This window comes from Protopterus annectens, chromosome 7.part0 (assembly GCF_019279795.1).
Source record: "Protopterus annectens isolate FY-2018-M chromosome 7.part0, PAN1.0, whole genome shotgun sequence".
Lineage (NCBI taxonomy): Eukaryota > Metazoa > Chordata > Ceratodontiformes > Protopteridae > Protopterus > Protopterus annectens.
This window is the reverse complement of record NC_056739.1, coordinates 1,197,225,632-1,197,241,593: the sequence shown is the minus strand read 5'-3', so window position 1 is coordinate 1,197,241,593 and position 15,962 is coordinate 1,197,225,632. Positions and strand designations below refer to the sequence as shown.

The window sequence follows — 15,962 nt, the reverse complement described above, 5'->3', positions numbered from 1 at the left end:
TGGTAAGATCCTGCCTGCCATCGGAATCTGCTTTTCTACTCCTCAACATTCCTACTTCAGGTATCAGAGAAGCAGTAAGAGGCTGTGGTTCCGAAAATTCAGGGCTTTCCATCAGGACACACCTGCTGACTCTTCCCCTAGAGGCAGATCAGGGAATGATTCTTTTAGACACTGCCCTAGGGGCAGGAGGGCTTCAGGAGAACAAGGGTCTTGGGACTCCCACCTGGACAGACCTTTCTAGGGATCCTGAAGTTTTGTCCGGATGTCCTACCCAGGAGGCAGTCAGGGGTCGCTTTTCTCTGCATTCATCAGCCTGGGAAGCTATCACATCAGATTGATGGGTGCTAAGGGTAATATTCAGGGAGTATCTGATTCCCTTTCTTCATCCTCCAAAGGCCTAAAAGACTCTCCCAGATGTTCCACCCACTGATAGGGGGGCAGCCGAACTGGAAATTTCCAAGCTGCTCAACAAGCGAGTCATCCAGCCTGTCCCCCCAGAACTATCCAGATCAGACATATATTCAAGGTTCTTTTTGGTGTCTAAAAAGACAGGGGAACACAGACCAATATTGGATCTCACCCGACTGAACAGGTTTGTTGCCAAAACCAAGTTCCAGATGGTTACAATTCAGTCCATTCTTCCATACCTTCAGAAGGACTTCTGGATGTGCTCTATTGACTTCCAGGATGCATACTACCACATAAAGCTGTATAAGCATCACAGGAGATTCCTATGTTTCCAATTAGGAGCCAGGCATCATCAGTTCAGGGTGCTTCCCTTTGGCCACACCACAGCCCCCAGGGTGTTCACCAAACTGGTAGCAGTGCTAGCAGCGTATCAACGGCTGCAGGGGATACAGGTTTTCCCTTACCTGGAAGACTGGCTTCTGGCTGCACCCACCAAGCATCAGCTTCTTCAGATCAGGGAGCAGTTCCTTCAGTTAGCCTCGACCTTGAGCATCACGATGTTTTCCCAAATCAAAAGTGGAGTCTCTCCGTTCCCTGGAATTCATTGGAGCGCTGTTGAATACCTCTCTATGCAAGGTTTTTCTTAGCATGGACAGGATTTTTTCAGGGCCAGGTGAGCATTCTTCTGGAGACACCTCAACCATCAGCAGCCCAAATCCTTCAAGTTCTGGGATCTATGTCAACAACCATCGTCATTTTACCCTTAGCAAGGCTACACATGCTGGTTCTTCAGTGGACCCTATCAGTCCAGTGGTCACTTCTGGATCAGCCCCTGTCATATCTCATTCAGCTATCCAGAACCCGCCAGTCCTTTCTCATGTGGTGGTTAAGCATTCAGAATCTAGCAGAGAGTCAATCTTTCGTGGCTCCCTCTCCATGGCCACGGGTCACCATGGGCGCCTCCCAGCTTGGGTGGGGGGCATCATAGGGGATGGACTGTTCAAGGGATGTGGTCAGAGTTAGAGACCAATCTTCACATCAATGTTCTGGAGAAGAGGGCAGTGCTTCTGGTGTTGCAGGTACTGTATCCCCCCCAAGGAACATGTGTGATACAGACAAGATGGCAGTGGTCTGGTATATCAACAAATAGGGAGGAACCAAACCTTACTCCCTTTGTCAAGAGGCCATGAGATTGTGGGAATGGCCAATCTCCTCAGGCTGCTTTCTTGTTGCAATGCACATTCCGGGGAGGTCCAACATCCTAGCGGAAAAACTCAGCAGGATCATTCTGTCTCCTCACAAGTGGTCTCTGAAAGTCAGTGGTGGATATGATCTTCCAGAAATGGGGTCACCTGAGCTGTGATCTTTTTACCTCACCTTCCAATGCCAAGTGCAGCAACTTCTTCACCCTGATTCCTCCCAAAGGAGGGACTCCCAGAGACACTCTAGTTCATGCTTGACCCCTCTGGTCTGCTCTATGTGTATCCTCCCCTTCCTCTTATGGCAAAATTTCTTCAGAAGGCCCAGAGGTCATGGTGCTGCGTGATCCTCATTGTCCCCTTCTGGCCTCATCAGGTTTGGTTTCCCCTTCTTTGGTGTCAGTGTCAGTTATCCTTTGATTCTGGATCGATGTCCAGATCTGATTTCCAATCCAGAGGGCAGCTTTCATTCGGATCTAGACAGCCTGAAGCTCACAGCTTTGCTTCTGCAGTTCCAGTGATGGCTAGAGTTCCTGGGCTATCACCCCCTGTGAAGCATATATTGCTTTCCACTCACAAGTCATCCCCTAAGAAGATCTATGCTAGTAAATGGAAGAGGTTTTCCATATGGCCTTCCCACAATTCAGTGGATCCCTTTACTGCATCTATTCCTTCAGTTTTAGACTTTTGGCTTGTATTTTCAACCAAGGAGATAGTTCCTCTACAGTGAAAGTCCAACTAGGTGTCATATCCCATTATCATGTCGGGCTAAAGCATTCTTCTTTGGCCACTTCTAGATTGCGCAAGGCCTTTTTGAAAGAAATGTTTCTGTTATGGCCTCCCATTAAGGATCTGTTTCCTCCTTGGGACCTAACTTTTGTACTTCAGGCACTGGTGTCGTCTCCCTTTGAGCCATCTGCAAAGGTGGATATTCAGTTTCTGTCCTGGAAAATGGGTTTATTGGTAACTCTAACTTCATCAAAGCGGGTCTCTGAGATACATGCCCTTTGTATTCAACCAACGTACCTAATTTTTCACAAAGACAGGGTTTTGCTTAAGCCAAATCCTTCCTTTTATGCCCAAGGTCACTTCAGAGAAGAATATTAATCAGGTTATTCATCTTCCTGTATTCTTTCCAGAGTTTCAAAATAAAGGAGATTACCTATTACACATGCTTGATGTTCAACAGCTTCATTTCTATTTTGATTGAACCAAATCTTTCAGGAAGTCCAATCAGTTATTTGTATCTTACTCGAAGTCTAGATTATAGTTTAGTTCATAGTTCATAGTTTAGTACTAAGCTAACTGCCCTTGCGAGCTATTTTAAGCCTAGCGAGTTATCCCTTGTGAGACTCAAACCCTGTACCTTGTGTTTGTAAGGCAAACACCTTAATCATTAGGCTACCCTCCCAACCCTCCTAATGGTTCCACTGGGGATCGAACCCAGGACCTTCTGCGTGTTAAGCAGACGTGATAACCACTACACTACAGAACCTGATTGGGATTGCCTGTTTCCAAGATAACCATTGCCAACTGGATTGCCAAATGTATTACCTTTATTTATCAGAAGCATGGTGTTCTTCTTACTTTTGCAGTGAAGGCACATTCTACTAGGGCTGTATCTACCTCCTCAGCTTTCTTCTCCAGGGTACCAGTGGATGAGATTTGTGCTGCAGCTACATGGGCTAGGTCCTACACCTTCATATCCCATTGCAAATTGGATATTTCATCTAGGAGCAGAGCTTTCTTTGGTTCAGCTGAGCTCCAGAGCATCCTTCCTTAGGGCCACCCAAGGCTTAAGTAGTTGGGGACTTTGTCCCACAAGTTGAAGATCAAATGAAGACAATGTCAAATAAATAAGTTGTGTACACACCATAATGTTCCATCTGCATTGTTCTTAAATCTTCCCTCCCTCCTTTCCCCTTTTCATGAGTGCTTGGCCTGGAAGAGGAGGCCTTTTGCTCTCCCTGTATGCCTTCTCTTTTAAGTGTGGTTGTCAGTCACTCTGTTGCTTATAGGTCCAGGTCAGGTACCTTTTGTTGGCAAACTCGATCTGATGGGATGGAGGAGAGGGGCATTATGGGTAGGGGAGGAGCTCAGTTTCAACGCCATAGCTTGGATATGGCTGGTTTGGCACTGATGTCAGTGCCTATACCCACAGGTTGAAGACAAATGAAGAACAACAATGCAGATGGAACATTATAATTAGTACATAGCTTATTTTTTTGGGCTGTGCTGCTGAACTTTTTATATCACTCCAGGATAAGGGTAAGGACTTGCATGAGTTGAAACATATTATTGTTTCTCCTATCCCTTACTTTCAGAGGAATTACCCTTCCAAATCTGCTTTTGTTCACAGATGGTTTCACCCTCCACCCAAGAGTAAAAAAAAAGTTTTATATGTGTGCTTTCTGCTAAGTCTACTGAGACCCCTGTTTCTTAGAAACCTACTTTTCAGGACAAACCAGGGTCCACCTGACAATTTGCTTCCTTTTTCCCTTCATCTTTCCCTGTCCCTTCCAAATTGGTTAAGGGTCACACAAGACTGGTTCTATCCATCATCCGCCAGGGATATTTCGTGGTGTGGAAATGCCTTTCTCCCTTTGAGCATCCCTCGACCTCCTTGGCAACAGCTTCCTTTTTTTTCCAGAGGTGCTTCATACTCTTTTGGCACAGGGTTCAGGTTGTGCCCCCTACCCAGGAAGAGAAGGGTTTTTATGCCAGAATGTTTCTGGCTCCCAAAAAGGAGGACACCTGGAGGCCAATTCTTGACTGTTCTCAGCACCTTTCCAAAGGTCCCTTCTTTTCGGATGTTGTCCCTTTAAACTTTGTTTCCTCTTCTTTCTTCTTTTCCAGGCAATTCTGATAACTCGATCTCAAGGATTGCCTACCTTGGCATCTCCTTCTGTCCCCTTTTTAGGAAATTTTTGCAGTTCTCTGTTGTTTCTTCTTTGCATTTTTAGTTCTCTGCTTTACTCTTTGGCCTGTCTACTGCCCCAAGGGTATTCACTCCAGTCATTGCCTTTTGCAAGATGAGAGCGGTTCAGATCTTTCCTTATTTGGATCACCTGCTCATTCAGGCCTCATCCCCGAGGTTCTGCTTCAGGACCTCCAGTTAACTGTTTCCCTGCTGCAAAGTCTGGGGTCCACCATACATTTTCAAAAATCAGTCTTGATTCCTTCTCAGGATCATGTTTTTCTCAATAGAATCCAGACCATTCCCATGCTGGCATCCCTGCTTCCCCCAAGGTGCTCTCTAATTGCCTTTTTCCACTTTCTTCTTCCTCTGGCTTCAGACATGGCCAGGAACTTTCTCAGAGTCTTTGGGTTTACGGCTTCCATGATTCCTATTCTGCTGTGGCCAGGCTCCATATAAGAAAACTTCAGTGGTACCTCAAGCCAGTGTGGCTTCAGCACTGCCATCCCCTGGTTTTTCTAGTTCCCTTCCTTCCCTCTGTCAAGCTTGAGCTTCAGTGGTGAATTCTTCAGCTTTCTGTCAAACCGGGGCTTCATTTCCAACTTCCAGTCCCAACTCAAGAGCTCTTTTCAGACACCTCAGACAGGGAGTGGGGAGCTTCCTTCAGTTCTCTCAAGGTCTGTGGTCACTGGCATCTTCCATTAGAGATCAGACCACATCAGCACCAAGGAGATAAGAGCTCTCCTTTTAGATCTTCAGACCTTTTATACCCTCTCTTTCCAGGTCCCTCAAAGTTTCCTCCGACAATACCACAGTGATGTTGTATGTCAGTAAGCAAAGGGGGTCTATTGTCCTGCTTTTTTGCAGGCTTGATGTTCAGGTGTGGGAACTAGCTGTCCAGTATCAAGTGACTCTTAAGGATGTCTACATTCCCTCAGAGTAAAATATAGTGGCAGACTCTTTGAGCAGGTCCAGCACACAGGCCTATGAATGGATGCTTCACAGCGATGTTTTTCTTGACATTGTCCATTGGTGGGGTATTCCTCAGGTAGATCTTTATGCCTCCCCTATGAATGGACATTTCCAGTCTTCTTTTCCAGAGTCCCAATTGATCTGGCTTGGAAGGTGGATGCCCTATCATTTCCTTGGAAGGGGGTATTTCTGTACAGCTTCCTCTGCTTCCAAAGGTCCTGCACAAGATCAGGCAAGACCCCCCCCCCCATAAATCTTGCCGCTGACTCCTTTTTGGCCCAGACAGCATTGGTTTCTCCTTTTTCACGTGGCCAGGGGCAATCACCACAAGTTACCTCATTGGATTGACCTCTCACAAGACGAGCAGTCTCTTATCCATCCTCACTTTTCCATTTTTCAACTGACCTTTTGGGTGGTAGGGTTTTGATCCATTTTAAGCACCTCTTTTCTGAGGATGCTTTGGGTCCTGCAGGAAGCCACTACCAGGAAATCATATTTCCCCAAATAGAAGAGATTTTCTGTCTGGTGCCTCTCTCATAACCAGGATCCCTTTTCAGTGCATATTCCTGTGGTTCTCTTATTTGTGTGATCTGCTGCATGCCAGGTTGGCATATTCTTCAGTTAAAGCTCATCTATCAGCAATTTCTGCTTGTCTGCCCTTAACTCCTTCCTGTGGCCTCTAGATTTGAGATCACACAATTTCTTAAATGAATCCTTCATATCAGGCATCCCAGGAAGCTTATTCTGCCTTCCTGCGATTTCAGTTTTGTTCTTGAAAAATTCTCAGGCTCCTTTTCAGCCTGCTGCTTCTGTTTCCTTGCAGCATTGCACTTGGAAGACTGTTCTTCTTTTGTCCCTTTCTTCAGCCAAGAGAGTATCTGAGCTTCAGGCTCGCATGGCTGTTCCTCACTTTTTAGTTTTTCACAGGGAAAGTAGTCTCATCCTACTAATCCTTTTATACCCAAAGTGGTCAATGAGCTCTCTCTTAATCAGTCTATTCATTTGCCTTCCTTTTTTCCTTCTCTGCAATCTGCCAGTGAGAAGGTTCGTCACATGCTGGATTTGCATAAACAAGCTCGGCTATATCATCTGGGTAAGACTATTCACAAATCTGAGCAACTTTTTGTTTCCTTTCATCCCAGGTCTTTGGATTTGTAAACAAACCATCTCTTCCTGGATTTCTAAGGCCATTTCCTTTTGTTATTCTTTTCATGGTAAATGTCTTTCATCCTCTGAAAAGGTTCATTTTACAAGAGCTGTTTCTTCCTCTGCTGCCTTTTTCAAGGGACTGGATGCCAGTTCCATCCTTGAGGCTGCTACTTGGACTTCTGTCCGCACCTTCACTAAGCATTGCAAGTTGGCTATTATTTCCAGAGCAAGAGCTGGCTTTGCCAGGGCTATTCTGCATGGGTTTGTATAAAGCTGTTCAGTGCCATCCTCCTCCAAGGTTTCCTCTTGAGCGTTTGTACTCTTGCTTATGCACGTCATACTGCAAAAGTGATATAGTTGTGTAAAGTCTTACTGTAACGGTAGATGTCCTGCTCTTCACTGTTGCAGTATTCGCTCTCTCCCTTCTATCCCCTCTGCTCTACCTTATTCTTGTCCTCTTGGCCAGGGATTCTTTTCTTTTTCCTCCTTCTGGATGCATATGTTTCTCTTAGTCCCTAGGGACATTCAATTCCTCCTGGGGCTTTTCAGTTCTGAAGTGAGTGTGCATCTGTACGTCACCTTTATGCCCTACACTTTTCCCGGGGAGCATACTTGTGATGTTCAATGCCTGTAAACACTAAAGGCTTTGGTATACTGGCTGGACATTGAACTATCCTTGGCAGGAGATCCCTTATGTAAGGAATACTACAATAGTGAAGAGAAGGACATCTACTGTTATGGTAAGATTTTACAAAAAAGTATTTAAGTGGTCATTTGCATATATCCCATTGACCACCAGGAGATTTAAGGTGAAGCTTTTACCTTAGCTGGGTCTTTCTTGGAGTTTTTACTAAATAGTTTGCATGTGTAAATTTTGGTTTGTATTTTTAATAAATGAATAGAAATGTATAAAGAATATTAAACAAAATAATATACCAATGCAAAAAGTGAAAAAAGCAGAATAAAGCTGCATCTTCCTTTAAGGCATTGTGTTTTTTGTTATTTAATTCAGTATGGTTTTAATTTCATAACACTCCTAAAGTTACTAGAAAAAAATATCTTCTTTAAAGGGAACCAGTACAAAGAATTTAATACCACTGATTTTAATATGTGCTCTAGAATGAACAAGGAAGTGAGCACCAACTTATTAAGAGCAAAGAAATCACTGTGAAAAAGCAACTATTAGTCTGTGCGATAAAGAAGAAAGGTAATAATCTTTATGACCACAGCTAGTCTAAGCTTTCAGGATTGTGGCACTGGTATTCATTTTAAGGCCTAAAGCTATAATCCTACAAAATTATTAAAAAGTATTTGTTTGTATAGGGATTTTTTCTGTAATAGGATTAAGCCTCATATTATTGTATGACATTAACCGCCCTCAAAGGATATCCAAGCCTTTTATATATATAATTTTTTTTAACTTCTATCAGGAACCCATGCAACATGGTAATCAAAGCTGATAGATGAAGAAATAGGGCAAAATGTACGTAAGTAGTCATACACATTTTTAAAATATTCCCAACTGGTTTATTTTCTGATAAGGTGTATCTTCCTTCATTGTACTGCCATATCATAAAGCACCAACTTATTGTCAAGATTGATGTTCGGCTTTGCTGTTAGCAAACAGTGTCAGCAAAGTTGTGTTTTTTCATTATTAGAAAAGCTAAGTAGGACTGAGTCAGCATAATGGTTGAACAAGCCACTGGCTCTTCATGCTTAAATGACTCCGAAAGAACACCGTCACAGATCGCTTCTATTCAGTCACATGGCCCATCAGCATTCCAGTAATGGAAAGTTAATTAAACAAAAGAAAACAGGCCACATATTCAGAATCTTTTTAAAGGCCATGAGAGCCATGTTACTAAGATTTGTTACCTGTGAGAGTTAAATAAATCTACAAGTAAGTCAAAAAGGTCCGCAAAACACTAAAACCATTGAAAAAAGAAAAAAGAACCTCGGAGGGTCCACAATAAAGCTTAAGAATGGCTGTTTCTTCCAGTTATTTATTGAAAGTTTTCACTCTACAGTATAAAACAGTACAGCACATAAGCACATTAACGCTCTATAAAAATAGTATGTTTTCATTTTAAAACTTCCTCGGTTGTTGGCTGGTTAACACACTACAGTTACTTAAAAGCTTTCCAATCAAAATTAATCCAATCAAAACACATCAATTAAATTGACTAAGGCTGATTTTAAAAAAACATTGAACAAGGTAAAGGTGATCAAAAACAGTGTATATAGTGAATAAAAGATATGCAAAATATATAAAACTGTAAAAACTTCCATTAAATGTTAGTTACAAAAGAACTATTGATTCATTTAGACTACTAGTGTTTTAAAATTGATGCACAATCATAATAATAATGTGAATTAAAAAGACAAGGCCATGATAAACTTGATTATAACACCATCTTGTGGTGAAATCCAATACATGAATTTGAAAAGGCATTCTAAAACTTTTACTTTGTCACCTGTTTAAAAACTTATAAAAAACCTAATATGATAATAAAAAGGTGTTTGCATTATAAATAAGAAGTCCAATATAATAAATAAATGCATAATTATTAACTTATAAATATTCATTAAAAAACTCATTGCTCATCTGTTAAAAAATTCAGTAGAGCAAACAAAGATGTAAATAAATAGGTAGATAGAATAAAACAACAGTACAAAAATGCAAAAACTCATATTCAAGGGCTTTACAATTTGGGAGCTCTTAGTTTAAGAAGAGGGGCTATCGAAATACAATCATTTAGCCCTGGCCACCTGTTAGCTTGCAAAGTTACTTGCCACCAGAGCTCTCTATATTCGATTGTTTCTTCCCGTAGACCACCCCTTTTGTCCTTCTTCACCTTCTCTAATACAAAAAATAAATAATTTGCGTCCAAGCATTCTATTTGGTGCTTGTAGAGTGCATTTGTTTCTTTTTTATTCTGTACTTCATATAAATGCTCGTAAATTCTTCTTTTTAATTTGTGTTCCGTCATTCCCGCATAGAATGCTTGACAGCATGTACATTTTGGTAAGTACACTATCCCTGTATCGTCACAGTTACTGTATGTTTTGCCCTCTAATAACATTTTTCTACATTCCAAATATATGGTTTCTTTGTTGAGAATATATGAACACTGAGCACAATACCTATATTTGAATGTTCCTTTTCTTCTCATATTATTACTTCCTATTCCTGTCGTAACATTCATTTCCAATAAATTCTTTAAACTACTGGAGTTCTTGTAACCACCTTTAACTTTTCCTTGGCTATTCTGTCTTAGTCTGTAATGGAAGTGAACCTGTCCCATTCCTTTTCTATTATACTTTTAACTAAGGTAGAACTTGCATTAAATTCTGTAACCAGGGCCCTGTTGAAACCCTCATCCACTTTCAGTTGTTGCTCCATACTTTCTTTACTACCTAAAATGGGGCGAAATTTCCCTTCTCTTCCTTCTCCACTTTCTCAGTTAAGGTGCTTGGATAGTTTCTTTTCTTAAACATTTGGTTAAAAAATTTCCTTTCTTCCATGAAATTTTTGTTATTAGAGGTAATTTTGGATGATCTAATGTATTGTCCCCTAACCAAATTTATTTTCTGGTGTGCGGGGTGAGCACTATTATAGTGCAAATAAGAATTTTAGTAAGTAGTTTTCCTATACACTTTTGAATGAAATTTATTGTCCTCCTTCTATATCCCTATAGCTAGGTAATTTAATTTTTCATCATCTATTTTATGTGTAAACTCCAAGAAACCCATACTTTTACTCAAAAACTCTATAAAGTTACCAATTTCTTCCTTTGGTGCCTTCCAAAAATACAAATATCGTCCAGAAACCTCTTGTATAAAAACCATTTTGAACTAAATATGGAATCAAGCACCCATTTTTCTTCCCATTTCGCTAAAATCAAATTTGCATATGTTGGGGTGCAAGCTGCGCCCATAGCCACCCCCTTGATTTGGTGGAAATACTCCCCTTTAAAATAAAAGAAATTGTATTTTAACAATAAATCCAACAACTGTACAATCACCATGCACTCATTACATGTTAAACTACCATCCTCAAAAATTAATTCCTCTAACATTACCTTTCCTTCATCCAATGGAATGCAGGAAAATAGGTCCACTATATCAATCGTAAGATAATACATATTGTCTGCATATAAGTCTTGTTTCACACTCCTTAAAAAATCCCAAGAATCTCTAAGAATATTATTACATTTTAACCATATATTTTTCAACTTAGAGTCTATATATTTTGCAAGGGGTAAGGTTTTTGACCCTTCTGCTGAAACAATTGGTCTCAATGGTGGATCCATCCCATTCCTGTGTACTTTAGGGATCCCAAATATAGTGGGTATTCTTGGTTTTTCCACTTTCATATACCTCAGTATTTTATTGTCAATTAGACCTTCTGTGTATAAGTCCTCAAGGACTGTGTCTATCCTTGCATAAGCTCTATTCATTTCGTTTTTAGAACTACCAGTGTACCTGTCAAGGTCTCTGAGAATGTCATTCATTTTCCCCTCATACATGAGTGTCCATTAAAATCATCCCACCCCTTTGTCTGGTTTCATTATTCGTATGTCTGTGTCTTTCCTTAGTTCCACTAAAAGTTTGTGTTCTCGTCCATCTAAGTTTTTTTTTTTAAATCTAACTTTATTAAAGTTATTTATAATTTCATTTTCAACCAGACTCTCAAAATGTTTTATTTGAGGATGTAAAGGGGGATTATATGTGCTCTTTTTCACTAAATTATTGGGCCTTGTAACCATATCACTGTTGAAAAGAAGTGGAAAATTAATCTTCCTTAAAAATACCTTAAAATCTAATAAAATATTTGTAAGCTGTCCTTTAATCAGGGGTATCAATTTCATACCTCTGGATAATAAACTAAAATTTTCATCATTCAGTTTAATGGAACTAAAATTATATATACTAAAATCACCCTTGGTGAACCTAAAGGGATTGGAGGTGTCCTGAATGATACCTTCGTTTTCCAAATTGGGGCTGGTGGTACCTGTGCTTGTTAGTACCTCCCCCTCTCCCTTCTTGTTACCCCCCGAAAATTTGAATACTACCGGTTTTGTTGGAAATCACCTTTATTCTGGAGTCTTTCAGATCTCCTTAAAGGGGGATAATCGTTAAAATCTTCTAGGTTACCTACTTCTTCATTTACCCTTGGGTGTTCATTATGTATTTCATCTTCCCTACAACTTGCCTGTTCACTCACCTAAAATCTAGGCCTAGTCTGGGCATAGGGTAACTAGTGTTGTTCTTGTACTCTATTAAATCCCTTTCAAGTTTTTTGATTTTCCTTTGCACTAGTTCACCACATTGGTCATCAATACTTTTCCTAATCTTATAATATTCTCTCTTTCTTCCACAATTCCAAATATTAGGTCATCCTGGATGCTATCATTTAACATGTCTATCTCTTTCAATAAATCACTTTTTACCCTATTGTTTTCTTCAGTCATGCTTTTCAAAACTTCCAGCCCACACCTGTTAAAAATAACAATTAATTCCTTGTGAAAACTGCTTCCTGGGACAACATTGTTTGGATATTTGCATACCCTGAGCCCCTTGGGAACAATATTCTCATTATCACATTCCTTTAGATAGCTATTTTCAGTATCCAAAGTTTTATATTTAACTAAAAGTTTCTCAAACTTGCCAAGCTGTTCCTGTATGAATCAGCCGCTGGCTTAGGTTTAGTGTTTTTCTCTTTGAAATTAATCAAAAAACTAACCTGGAGCCATTCTTTAAGGTTAAAATCATTGCAGTCCATATTTTGAGCTGATAAATGCGCGTCCTGCCCAAGCCGAAGAGATGGGCTAGTGTTAGCTCTAGATTGTCCTCGCTCCTGGGATTGTCTCAGGATATTTGGTGTTTGTCGAAAATTCATCGCGTTTCCACCATTTGTAAGACAAGCACTAGTTCCAGCTATTGCACCGTCTTCTCGGCATCCTAATGTTCTGCCTCTACTCACTTCCTGGTTCTTCATTCCCTGTGTATTGGCAAATACATCTACCAATGAAGCACTGAGAGACATCAACAAGTCGATCAACTGCGACAATTGGCCAATCAGCTTCCTCATTTGGCCGATGGCGTCACGTTGATTCACTCCTTCGCTGTCCAAGCTTGTGTCCCCTTCCATGGCAAAATTGAACTAAATAAATCCACAAGTAAGCCAAAAAGGTCTGCAAAACACTAAAACCATTAAAAAATAAAAAAGAACCTTGGAGGGTCCACAATAAAGCTTAAGAACAGCTGTTTCTTCCAGTTATTTATTGAAAGCTTTCACTCCACAGTATAAAACAGTACAGCACATAAGCACATTAACGCTCTATAGAAATAGTATGTTTTCGTTTTAAAACTTTTTTGGATGTGGGCTGGTTAACACACTACAGATATTTAAAAGCTTTCCAATCAAAATTAATCCAATCAAAACACATCAATTAAATTGACTAAGGCTGATTTTAAAAAAACATTGAACACAAGGTTAAGGTGATCAAAAACAGTGTAAATAGTGAATAACAGATATGCAAAATGTATAAAACTGTAAAAACTTCCATTAAATGTTATTTACAAAAGAACTATTGATTAATTTAGACTACTAGTGTTTTAAAATTGATGCACAATCATAATAATAATGTGAATTATTATTATTAATTCATGTACTGGATTTCACCACAAGATGGTGTTATAATCAAGTTTATCATGGCCTTGTCTTTTTAATTCACATTATTATTATGATTGTGCATCAATTTTAAAACACTAGTAGTCTAAATGAATCAATAGTTATTTTGTAACTGACATTTAATGGAAGTTTTTACCGTTTTATACCTTTTTCATATCTTTTATTCACTATTTACACTGTTTTTGATCACCTTTACCTTGTGTTCAATGTTTTTTTAAAATCAGCCTTAGTCAATTTAATTGATGTGTTTTGATTGGATTAATTTTATTTGGAAAGCTTTTAAATATCTGTAGTGTGTTAACCAGCCCACATCCGAGGAAGTTTTAAAATGAAAACGTACTATTTCTATAGAGCGTTAATGTGCTTATGTGCTGTACTGTTTTATACTGTGGAGTGAAAACTTTCAATAAATAACTGGAAGAAACAGCTGTTCTTAAACTTTATTGTGGACCCTCCAAGGTTCTTTTTTATTTTTTACCTGTGAGAGTTGCTATTAAAAACTGAATTTTAAAAGATACGAGTACCCTTTATTATTGTGTTTGGTTGGACCTTGCTTTTTATTCTGTTTGATTCATCCAAAGTAAAGCTGGAATAATAAGATAAGTGATAAAACAGAAATAAATATGATCTTCAGGCAGTTACATATGTACAGAGACCAAATGCACAAACAATAAGCTAATTAACAGAAACCTACCTGGATTCCATTATAACCTAGCAATACAATAGTGAATTACAGTGTAATTTTGTCTAATTCTTACAATATAATGCTATTTTATTTATAAACAATTATAGCTAGCAAGCTGTATATTAAATATTTATATAGGAAAGAAATGCATACATTTAAGCGGTCATTAATGCACAGTGAGGTATGGGATGTATCCTGATAAGCTCACACCTAGGTGTGTTACAAGCATAGATGTACCTGGGCATGTTCTTATTAGGTCACATCTCATACCTCAGAGTGTTTTTGCCCTTATGCAATGGGTGTTTTATGTAAAACATTAAAAGAATATGAAAGCACTGTATTAATTTATAGCAATTGAAAATGCAAATAGCTTCTTGATGTGTATACATTAAAAATGTTTCCTTTGAGAATAGCCTCAGGAATGATCATATATACATATCATCATTTAGCTTAATTTAAAACATTACATGTAGATTCTGTGGTTTGGTTTGGTTTTTATCGTCACATGAAATTGATTTATACTCATGTAATGTTAAAACAGAGGGGGCAAGTCTAAAAGAGGGATATTCAGGGAAAATAATTTGCTGATCACCATAGCAGAACAGAACCACCTGCCAACTCTCAAACACCCTGGAAATCAAAACCTTTTCTGTATTGTTTGCATATAGCATATTCCTCATTACACAAATGAAATCCCAGTCCAAAATGAATCAAACAGTCAATATTTCTTTCAAGATTTAAATACAGTCTTCTTTGCAATAATCCACCATTGAGAAACATGGGTTGGTGGTCTTGTTCTAATGATAATGCAACATGTTACACTGATGGTTAGTCAGTGAGGAGAAATTATTTATATATTGTATTGACTTTGAGTTGTGCTTGGAGAAGATACTTTGGAAAAGATCTTGCACTTATGGGTAGGACTACTGACGTTGCATTGCCTTTGTAACAGGAAGCTTCTGATAACAGTTTGTCTAAAAAGTAAGACAGCCTAAGCCAAACAGTCATGCACCGTGGCTTTATTTTTCCATCCTATGTGCATTTTATATATAAAAAAGATTTCCTTGAAGTTGAATAGGACTGGATGACAAATGCTTTGTTTAAACCATTAGTTTTCCTGATCTGTCACAGTTTGCTGCCCATCCTCAAAATGCATGTTTCCAGATGATGGCTAGTGCTCTAAGTTGAAAAGCACATAATGTGCGTTTAATTTAAGGTCCCTAAAATGAAATCTTGTCACTGTAAATTTCCTATACTGAATACTGTCACAAATGTATATTTTACACAGAGTTTTGGGTCATGTACTAAATGTTTTTGTCAAAATGAGTGGTGTGAAAGTTGCTTTGTTTTTTGATGTTTTTTTTTTTTTTTTCCTTTTATCCTGTCAGTTGGAAGAGATACCAGTTGCCACTATTGGTAACTGTTGGCGGTCAGAATACATGAATTCCCAGGCCTGCTTTGTAATAATAAAGCAAATAAAAAATGTACAATTTACAGGTATAAAAGCCTATCACACTAATATCACATCTGTAAAAAAATACTTGAAATGTAAACAGCATATTTTCACCTGTATGTTTACTCATAAATGTTATACTACATCAAGAAAAAAAATTAAGATCAAATTTGTTCTTAATCAGTGATGATATACTGCTTTAGAAACATCAACAGAATTCTCATGTAAGAAAATCCTTAAGACAAGAACAAGAGAGTAGATTAAACAAACACACTTCTGAATGCAATAAAATGAATCACTCTTTTCAGCTAATTGTACTTCCTGCAACCATTAGTCATTGGGAACTCCTTTAGCTAATGACCTCAGTGCTTGTATTAAGCAGCCAAAGGGAAGCAAAAAACAAAACGGAGAATAATAGCTACATTTATAACTTGCATTCAACAGACCTATTATGAATTGCAGCTTCTCCTTCTCAGTTAGTC

The 15,962-nt window shown here is 38.9% G+C and overlaps 1 protein-coding gene and 1 non-coding gene across 3 annotated transcripts in view; one reads left to right on the top strand and one right to left on the bottom strand.

Moving 5' to 3' along the window:
- Window positions 1-15,962, top strand: part of CPEB1 (cytoplasmic polyadenylation element binding protein 1) — a 2,007,200-nt gene that overhangs the window by 1,056,528 nt on the left and 934,710 nt on the right. The window lies entirely within an intron of this gene.
- Window positions 3,030-3,102, bottom strand: TRNAV-AAC. Its single transcript has one exon. It is a non-coding gene; the product is annotated as a tRNA-Val (tRNA).